Source organism: Procambarus clarkii, chromosome 20 (assembly GCF_040958095.1).
Source record: "Procambarus clarkii isolate CNS0578487 chromosome 20, FALCON_Pclarkii_2.0, whole genome shotgun sequence".
Classification (NCBI taxonomy): Eukaryota; Metazoa; Arthropoda; class Malacostraca; order Decapoda; family Cambaridae; genus Procambarus; species Procambarus clarkii.
The window spans coordinates 47,103,603-47,112,932 of record NC_091169.1 but is presented as its reverse complement, the minus strand read 5'-3'; positions in this window follow the sequence as shown (position 1 = coordinate 47,112,932).

The following is a 9,330-nucleotide window of genomic DNA, read 5'->3' as shown; positions in this document are numbered from 1 at the left end:
GTCCTGTACCCTGTGTCCTGTACCCTATGTCCTGTACCCTGTGTCCTGTACCTTGTGTCCTGTACCCTGTGTCCTGTACCCTATGTCCTGTACCCTGTGTCCTGTACCCTATGTCCTGTACCCTGTGTCCTGTACCTTGTGTCCTGTACCCTGTGTCCTGTACCCTTTGTCCTGTACCCTGTGTCCTGTACCTTGTGTCCTGTACCCTGTGTCCGGTACCCTGTGTCCGGTACCCTGTGTCCTGTACCCTGTGTCCTGTACCTTGTGTCCTGTACCCTGTGTCCTGTACCCTATGTCCTGTACCCTGTGTCCTGTACCTTGTGTCCTGTACCCTGTGTCCGGTACCCTGTGTCCTGTACCTTGTGTCCTGTACCCTGTGTCCTGTACCCTTTGTCCTGTACCCTGTGTCCTGTACCTTGTGTCCTGTACCCTGTGTCCGGTACCCTGTGTCCGGTACCCTGTGTCCTGTACCCTGTGTCCTGTACCTTGTGTCCTGTACCCTGTGTTCTGTACCCTGTGTCTTGTACCCTGTGTCCTGTACCCTGTGTCCTGTACCTTGTGTCCTGTACCCTGTGTTCTGTACCCTGTGTCCTGTACCCTGTGTCCTGTACGCTGTGTCCTGTACCCTGTGTCCTCTAGCTTGTGTCCTGTACCCTGTGTCCTGTACCCTGTGTCCTGTACCCTGTGTTCTGTACCCTGTGTCCTGTACCCTGTGTCCTGTACCCTGTGTCCTGTACCTTGTGTCCTGTACCCTGGGTTCTGTACCCTGTGTCCTGTACCCTGTGTCCTGTACCCTGTGTTCTGTACCCTGTGTCCTGTACCCTGTGTCCTGTACCCTGTGTCCTGTACCCTGTGTCCGGTACCTTGTGTCCTGTACCCTGTGTCCTGCACCTTGTGTCCTGTACCCTGTGTCCGGTACCCTGTGTCCTGCACCCTGTGTCCGGTACCCTGTGTCCTGTACCCTGTGTCCTGTACCCTGTGTCCTGTACCCTGTGTCCTGTACCCTGTGTCCTGTACCCTGTGTTCGGTACCCTGTGTCCTGTACCCTGTGTCCTGTGCCCTGTGTCCTGTACCCTGTGTCCGGTACCCTGTGTCCTGTACCCTGTGTCCTGTACCCTGTGTCCGGTACCCTGTGTCCTGTACCCTGTGTCCGGTACCCTGTGTCCTGTACCCTGTGTCCTGTACCCTGTGTCCGGTACCCTTTGTCCTGTACCCTGTGTCCTGTACCCTGTGTCCTGTACCCTGTGTCCTGTACCCTGTGTTCGGTACCCTGTGTCCTGTACCCTGTGTCCTGTGCCCTGTGTCCTGTACCCTGTGTCCGGTACCCTGTGTCCTGTACCCTGTGTCCTGTACCCTGTGTCCGGTACCCTGTGTCCTGTACCCTGTGTCCTGTACCCTGTGTCCTGTACCCTGTGTCCTGTACCCTGTGTCCTGTACCCTGTGTCCTGTACCCTGTGTCCTGTACCCTGTGTCCGGTACCCTGTGTCCTGTACCCTGTGTCCTGTACCTTGTGTCCTGTACCCTGTGTCCTGTACCCTGTGTCCTGTACCTTGTGTCCTGTACCCTGTGTCCTGTACCCTATGTCCTGTACCCTGTGTCCTGTACCTTGTGTCCTGTACCCTGTGTCCGGTACCTTGTGTCCTGTACCCTGTGTCCTGTACCCTGTGTCCTGTACCCTGTGTCCTGTACCTTGTGTCCTGTACCCTGTGTCCTGTACCCTATGTCCTGTACCCTGTGTCCTGTACCTTGTGTCCTGTACCCTGTGTCCTGTACCCTATGTCCTGTACCCTGTGTCCTGTACCCTATGTCCTGTACCCTGTGTCCTGTACCTTGTGTCCTGTACCCTGTGTCCTGTACCCTTTGTCCTGTACCCTGTGTCCTGTACCTTGTGTCCTGTACCCTGTGTCCTGTACCCTGTGTCCTGTACCCTGTGTCCTGTACCCTGTGTCCTGTACCTTGTGTCCTGTACCCTGTGTCCTGTACCCTATGTCCTGTACCCTGTGTCCTGTACCTTGTGTCCTGTACCCTGTGTCCGGTACCCTGTGTCCTGTACCTTGTGTCCTGTACCCTGTGTCCTGTACCCTTTGTCCTGTACCCTGTGTCCTGTACCTTGTGTCCTGTACCCTGTGTCCGGTACCCTGTGTCCGGTACCCTGTGTCCTGTACCCTGTGTCCTGTACCTTGTGTCCTGTACCCTGTGTTCTGTACCCTGTGTCTTGTACCCTGTGTCCTGTACCCTGTGTCCTGTACCTTGTGTCCTGTACCCTGTGTTCTGTACCCTGTGTCCTGTACCCTGTGTCCTGTACCCTGTGTCCTGTACCTTGTGTCCTGTACCCTGTGTTCTGTACCCTGTGTCCTGTACCCTGTGTCCTGTACCCTGTGTCCTGTACGCTGTGTCCTGTACCCTGTGTCCTCTAGCTTGTGTCCTGTACCCTGTGTCCTGTACCCTGTGTCCTGTACCTTGTGTCCTGTACCCTGGGTTCTGTACCCTGTGTCCTGTACCCTGTGTCCTGTACCCTGTGTTCTGTACCCTGTGTCCTGTACCCTGTGTCCTGTACCCTGTGTCCTGTACCCTGTGTCCGGTACCTTGTGTCCTGTACCCTGTGTCCTGCACCTTGTGTCCTGTACCCTGTGTCCGGTACCCTGTGTCCTGCACCCTGTGTCCGGTACCCTGTGTCCTGTACCCTGTGTCCTGTACCCTGTGTCCTGTACCCTGTGTCCTGTACCCTGTGTCCTGTACCCTGTGTTCGGTACCCTGTGTCCTGTACCCTGTGTCCTGTGCCCTGTGTCCTGTACCCTGTGTCCGGTACCCTGTGTCCTGTACCCTGTGTCCTGTACCCTGTGTCCGGTACCCTGTGTCCTGTACCCTGTGTCCGGTACCCTGTGTCCTGTACCCTGTGTCCTGTACCCTGTGTCCGGTACCCTTTGTCCTGTACCCTGTGTCCTGTACCCTGTGTCCTGTACCCTGTGTCCTGTACCCTGTGTTCGGTACCCTGTGTCCTGTACCCTGTGTCCTGTGCCCTGTGTCCTGTACCCTGTGTCCGGTACCCTGTGTCCTGTACCCTGTGTCCTGTACCCTGTGTCCGGTACCCTGTGTCCTGTACCCTGTGTCCTGTACCCTGTGTCCTGTACCCTGTGTCCTGTACCCTGTGTCCTGTACCCTGTGTCCTGTACCCTGTGTCCTGTACCCTGTGTCCGGTACCCTGTGTCCTGTACCCTGTGTCCTGTACCTTGTGTCCTGTACCCTGTGTCCTGTACCCTGTGTCCTGTACCTTGTGTCCTGTACCCTGTGTCCTGTACCCTATGTCCTGTACCCTGTGTCCTGTACCTTGTGTCCTGTACCCTGTGTCCGGTACCTTGTGTCCTGTACCCTGTGTCCTGTACCCTGTGTCCTGTACCCTGTGTCCTGTACCTTGTGTCCTGTACCCTGTGTCCTGTACCCTATGTCCTGTACCCTGTGTCCTGTACCTTGTGTCCTGTACCCTGTGTCCTGTACCCTATGTCCTGTACCCTGTGTCCTGTACCCTATGTCCTGTACCCTGTGTCCTGTACCTTGTGTCCTGTACCCTGTGTCCTGTACCCTTTGTCCTGTACCCTGTGTCCTGTACCTTGTGTCCTGTACCCTGTGTCCTGTACCCTGTGTCCTGTACCCTGTGTCCTGTACCCTGTGTCCTGTACCTTGTGTCCTGTACCCTGTGTCCTGTACCCTATGTCCTGTACCCTGTGTCCTGTACCTTGTGTCCTGTACCCTGTGTCCGGTACCCTGTGTCCTGTACCTTGTGTCCTGTACCCTGTGTCCTGTACCCTTTGTCCTGTACCCTGTGTCCTGTACCTTGTGTCCTGTACCCTGTGTCCGGTACCCTGTGTCCGGTACCCTGTGTCCTGTACCCTGTGTCCTGTACCTTGTGTCCTGTACCCTGTGTTCTGTACCCTGTGTCTTGTACCCTGTGTCCTGTACCCTGTGTCCTGTACCTTGTGTCCTGTACCCTGTGTTCTGTACCCTGTGTCCTGTACCCTGTGTCCTGTACCCTGTGTCCTGTACCTTGTGTCCTGTACCCTGTGTTCTGTACCCTGTGTCCTGTACCCTGTGTCCTGTACCCTGTGTCCTGTACGCTGTGTCCTGTACCCTGTGTCCTCTAGCTTGTGTCCTGTACCCTGTGTCCTGTACCCTGTGTCCTGTACCCTGTGTTCTGTACCCTGTGTCCTGTACCCTGTGTCCTGTACCCTGTGTCCTGTACCTTGTGTCCTGTACCCTGGGTTCTGTACCCTGTGTCCTGTACCCTGTGTCCTGTACCCTGTGTTCTGTACCCTGTGTCCTGTACCCTGTGTCCTGTACCCTGTGTCCTGTACCCTGTGTCCGGTACCTTGTGTCCTGTACCCTGTGTCCTGTACCTTGTGTCCTGTACCCTGTGTCCGGTACCCTGTGTCCTGCACCCTGTGTCCGGTACCCTGTGTCCTGTACCCTGTGTCCTGTACCCTGTGTCCTGTACCTTGTGTCCTGTACCCTGTGTCCTGTACCCTGTGTCCTGTACCCTGTGTCCTGTACCCTGTGTTCGGTACCCTGTGTCCTGTACCCTGTGTCCTGTGCCCTGTGTCCTGTACCCTGTGTCCGGTACCCTGTGTCCTGTACCCTGTGTCCTGTACCCTGTGTCCGGTACCCTGTGTCCTGTACCCTGTGTCCGGTACCCTGTGTCCTGTACCCTGTGTCCTGTACCCTGTGTCCGGTACCCTTTGTCCTGTACCCTGTGTCCTGTACCCTGTGTCCTGTACCCTGTGTCCTGTACCCTGTGTTCGGTACCCTGTGTCCTGTACCCTGTGTCCTGTGCCCTGTGTCCTGTACCCTGTGTCCGGTACCCTGTGTCCTGTACCCTGTGTCCTGTACCCTGTGTCCTGTACTCTGTGTCCTGTACCCTGTGTTCGGTACCCTGTGTCCTGTACCCTGTGTCCTGTGCCCTGTGTCCTGTACCCTGTGTCCGGTACCCTGTGTCCTGTACCCTGTGTCCTGTACCCTGTGTCCTGTACCCTGTGTCCTGTACCCTGTGTCCTGTACCCTGTGTCCTGTACCCTGTGTCCTGTACCCTGTGTTTGTTTAACTTCCTCGTTTCCACCAGACCTCAGTACCGGGAACTTATCACCGTTAAACATCAGGTTCTTTATTTATACAACACCAAGCCAACCACTGGCAGCTGATGTAAACAAGATTCCATCAACGGCGTATGCAAAGCTGGGCGAGCACTCTTGTATGCTCCGGCACCTGTACTCAGGTACCTTGTACCCAGGTACCTTGTACCCAGGTACCTTGTACCCAGGTACCGTACCCAGGTACCTTGTACCCAGGGGGTAACATACAAGGAACATTGTACACTGTACAATGTTCCTTGTATGTCACCCCCTGGGTACAAGAAACACTGTACACTACCGGTGGTGGACCAGAACTACAATATGTACATCAAGTGAGGAGTCCCCCCCCCCCACCAGAAAGACTGAAGTAACTACACCTTACCCACACGAACAGAGGAGATATGATCACGACATATATGTACTGTAAGATCCCTCGAAGCACCGACCAAGTGGACAGTCTCCATATTTACCATGGGGCCTCGTAGCCTGGTGGATAGCGCGCAGGACTCGTAATTCTGTGGCGCGGGTTCGATTCCCGCACGAGGCAGAAACAAATGGGCAAAGTTTCTTTCACCCTGAATGCCCCTGTTACCTAGCAGTAAATAGGTACCTGGGAGTTAGTCAGCTGTCACTGGCTGCTTCCTGGGAGTGGAGTCCTGGTCGAGGACCGGGCCGCGGGGACACTAAAGCCCCAAAATCATCTCAAGATAACCTCAAGATAACCATGACCAGAGGCAGGGCGAGAGGCCACGGCAAGACACTCTTGTGAGTCACAGGAACTGTAGAAAGAGGCCACGGCAAGACACTCTTGTGAGTCACACGAACTGTAGAAAGAGGCCACGGCAAGACACTCTTGTGAGTCACAGGAACTGTAGAAAGAGGCCACGGCAAGACACTCTTGTGAGTCACACGAACTGTAGAAAGAGGCCACGGCAAGACACTCTTGTGAGTCACAGGAACTGTAGAAAGTAGTACTTTACTGTAAGCAAAGTAAAACAACAATTAAAAGGAGTTAAAATAAGAGATAGTTGAGGTTAGTTTCGTGCACAGTTAGAGAGTCAGCGTTAAACAGCAGCAACAGAGTTGAGAGCCGTTACAGCGGGCGACCGTCGACTCAAAGGCGAGGCCCTGGAGTTGAAGATCGACTATGCCAACTCTGTTTTAGGTAAGAACTGCTAAATACACATTATACAGCATTCGTCTACACAAGCGTCTCGTCGCGCTTCTGTACAGAGCATCCCAGAGCTTCCCAGAGCTTCATACAGCTTCCCAGAGCTTCACAGAGCATACCAGAGCTTCCCAGAGCATCCCAGAGCTTCGCAGAGCTTCATACAGCTTCCCAGAGCTTCACAGAGCATCCCAGAGCTTCCCAGAGCTTCATACAGTTTCACAGAGCATCCCAGAGCTTCCTAGAGCTTCATACAGCTTCACAAGTTTCGTCACAGGAGCAATTTAGATAGAAGGTGAGGCGAGAATTTTTAATTTTTGGTAACAATGTAATTATGAGCAGAGTGTGTGTAAGCGTCAGACTTTTGACGGTTCCTTCACACGTCTACACTTTGTAATGTTTCTGACACGCTGCCACGCTCACATGAGAGGTCTGCACGGCCCCTTGACACGGCACCGTGTTCCCTCACGCTCCCTTGACACGGCACCGTGTTCCCTTACGCCCCCTTGACAGGGCACCGTGTTCCCTCACGCCCCCTTGACACGGCACCGTGTTCCCTCACGCCCCCTTGACACGGCACCGTGTTCCCTCACGCCCCCTTGACACGGCACCGTGTTCCCTCACGCCCCCTTGACACGGCACCGTGTTCCCTCACGCTCCCTTGACACGGCACCGTGTTCCCTCATGCTCCCTTGACGTGGCACCGTGTTCTCTCACGCTCCCTTGACACGGCACCGTGTTCCCTCCCGCCCCCTTGACACGGCACCGTGTTCCCTCACGCCCCCTTGACACGGCACCGTGTTCCCTCACGCTCCCTTGACACGGCACCGTGATCCCTCATGCTCCCTTGACACGGCACCGTGTTCTCTCACGCCCCCTTGACACGGCACCGTGTTCCCTCACGCTCCCTTGACACGGCACCGTGTTCCCTCACGCCCCCTTGACACGGCACCGTGTTCCCTCACGCCCCCTTGACACGGCACCGTGTTCCCTCACGCCCCCTTGACACGGCACCGTGTTCCCTCACGCCCCCTTGACACGGCACCGTGTTCCCTCACGCTCCCTTGACACGGCACCGTGATCCCTCATGCTCCCTTGACACGGCACCGTGTTCCCTCACGCTCCCTTGACACGGCACCGTGTTCTCTCACGCTCCCTTGACACGGCACCGTGTTCCCTCACGCCCCCTTGACACGGCACAGTGTTCCCTCACGCCCCCTTGACACGGCACCATGTTCCCTCACGCTCCCTTGACACGGCACCGTGATCCTACACGCCCCCTTGACACGGCACCGTGATCCTACACGCCCCCTTGACACGGCACCGTGTTCCCTCACGCCCCCTTGACACGGCACCGTGATCCTACACGCCCCCTTGACACGGCACCCTGTTCCCTCACGCTCCCTTGACACGGCACCGTGATCCTACACGCCCCCTTGACACGGCACCGTGATCCTACACGCCCCCTTGACACGGCACCGTGATCCCTCACGCCCCCTTGACACGGCACCGTGTTCCCTCACGCCCCCTTGACACGGCACCGTGATCCTCACGCCCCCTTGACACGGCACCGTGATCCTACACGCCCCCTTGACACGGCACCGTGATCCTACACGCCCCCTTGACACGGCACCGTGATCCCTCACGCCCCCTTGACACGGCACCGTGTTCCCTCACGCCCCCTTGACACGGCACCGTGATCCTCACGCCCCCTTGACACGGCACCGTGATCCTCACGCCCCCTTGACACGGCACCGTGTTCCCTCACGCCCCCTTGACACGGCACCGTGATCCTCACGCCCCCTTGACACGGCACCGTGATCCCTCACGCCCCCTTGACACGGCACCGTGTTCCCTCACGCCCCCTTGACACGGCACCGTGATCCTCACGCCCCCTTGACACGGCACCGTGATCCTCACGCCCCCTTGACACGGCACCGTGTTCCCTCACGCCCCCTTGACACGGCACCGTGATCCTCACGCCCCCTTGACACGGCACCGTGATCCTCACGCCCCCTTGACACGGCACCATGTTCCCTCACGCTCCCTTGACACGGCACCGTGATCCTCACGCCCCCTTGACACGGCACCGTGATCCTCACGCCCCCTTGACACGGCACCGTGATCCTACACGCCCCCTTGACACGGCACCGTGTTCCTACACGCCCCCTTGACACGGCACCGTGTTCCTACACACCTCTCACACCACCCACACAGCTACCTGCCTCCCATCCTACGTGTACTGTGCATAGAGACAGATTAATGTAGCAATTAGGCTTAAGAGAGAGAGAGAAGAGAGAGAGAGAATTATATTAAATATCACGAGGCAGATAATTGTTCCCTGAGACAGCCGTCAGCTGGCGGGCCGTGACTCGCTCGGTATCCTTCCGCTCGTGGAAGTAGTGCGGACAGGCAAGTGGGGGACACGACCAGACTACCTGTCCTAGCCTAGGGGGACACGACCAGACTACCTGTCCTAGCCTAGGGGGACACGACCAGACTACCTGTCCTAGCCTAGGGGGACACGACCAGACTACCTGTCCTAGCCTAGGGGGGACACGATCAGACTACCTGTCCTAGCCTAGGGGGACACGACCAGACTCCCTGTCCTAGCCTAGGGGGACACGACCAGACTACCTGTCCTAGCCTAGGGGGACACGACCAGACTACCTGTCCTAGCCTAGGGGGACACGGCCAGACTACCTGTCCTAGCCTAGGGGGACACGGCCAGACTCCCTGTCCTAGCCTAGGGGGACACGACCAGACTCCCTGTCCTAGCGTAGGGGGGCACGACCAGACTCCCTGTCATAGCCTAGGGGGACACGGCCAGACTCCCTGTCCTAGCCTGGTGGACACGACCAGACTCTCTGTCCTAGCCTAGCGGGACACGACCAGACTCCCTATCCTAGCCTAGGTGGACACGACCAGACTCCCTGTCCTAGCCTAGCGGGACACGACCAGACTCCCTGTCCTAGCCTAGGGGGACACGGCCAGACTCCCTGTCCTAGCCTAGGTGGACACGACCAGACTCCCTGTCCTAGC